A 939-nucleotide genomic window follows, 5' to 3' on the forward strand; every position below is an offset into this window, starting at 1 on the left:
TAATTTTTGTTTCAGGGATAATGCAGGGGAAACCTTTTGTAAGGAAATGTTTTCAAATGGTTCAAATGGCTCTGAGCACTAAGGGACTTAACATCTGAGGTCATCAGTCCCCTAGAACTTAGAACTACTTAAAACTAACTAACTTAAGGACATCACACACATCCATGCCCGAGGAAGGATTCAACCTGCGACCGTAGCGCCTAGAACCGCTCCGGCACACCAGCTGGCAAAAATGTTTTATATACTTACAACGGTAATTAGAATAATATGTTAGAAAGACAACCTGTTCATGTACACTGAGTCTTGTATAATGTGTCTTAAAGATACAATTTTTGTAAAGTTAATTTACTGCCTATGAGTGTAATATTTTCAAATTTTTACTTATTAATAATTATCAACGCAATTTTTCTTTAAAGAGCCACATTGTCTGACAGAGCAATATTTTTTTAGAATAATATGTGTTTATGAACATTGTTTATGAGTATAATATTTTCGAATTTACATAAAGCAATACGAAAAACACCTAAAATTTTGGAATGATTAGGTTTTGCCAACGAATTATTTTGACCTTACATTAGTGGTTAGCATCACAACTGTTGTAAAACAAACAGCAGAATGTAAACATTGTATTTTTGTGAAAGTTCCTGGCACATTAAAACTGTGTGCCGGACCGAGACTCGAACTCGGGACCTTTGCCTTCCGCGGGCAAGTGCTCTACCAACTGAGCTACCCAAGCACGACTCACGTCTCCTCCTCACAGCTTTACTTCTGCCAGCACCTCGTCTCCATCTGCCAGGAAGTTTAATGTCAGCGCACACTCCGCTGCAGAGTGAAAATCTCATTCTGGATTGTATTTTTGTATTATCTGTAAAGTCATTTAACTTCTGAGCTGATGTAAATTATAAGTGTATGAGAAAATAGCACTCAAAGATCGACGTG

The 939-nt window shown here is 37.3% G+C and overlaps 1 non-coding gene across 1 annotated transcript; it reads right to left on the reverse strand.

Moving 5' to 3' along the window:
* Positions 1-662: 662 nt before the first annotated feature.
* Positions 663-737, reverse strand: Trnap-cgg (transfer RNA proline (anticodon CGG)). The gene has a single exon. It is a non-coding gene; the product is annotated as a tRNA-Pro (tRNA).
* Between the last annotated feature and the right edge of the window lie 202 nt (positions 738-939).

The sequence above is a fragment of the Schistocerca cancellata genome, chromosome 3, assembly GCF_023864275.1.
Source record: "Schistocerca cancellata isolate TAMUIC-IGC-003103 chromosome 3, iqSchCanc2.1, whole genome shotgun sequence".
NCBI lineage: Eukaryota > Metazoa > Arthropoda > Insecta > Orthoptera > Acrididae > Schistocerca > Schistocerca cancellata.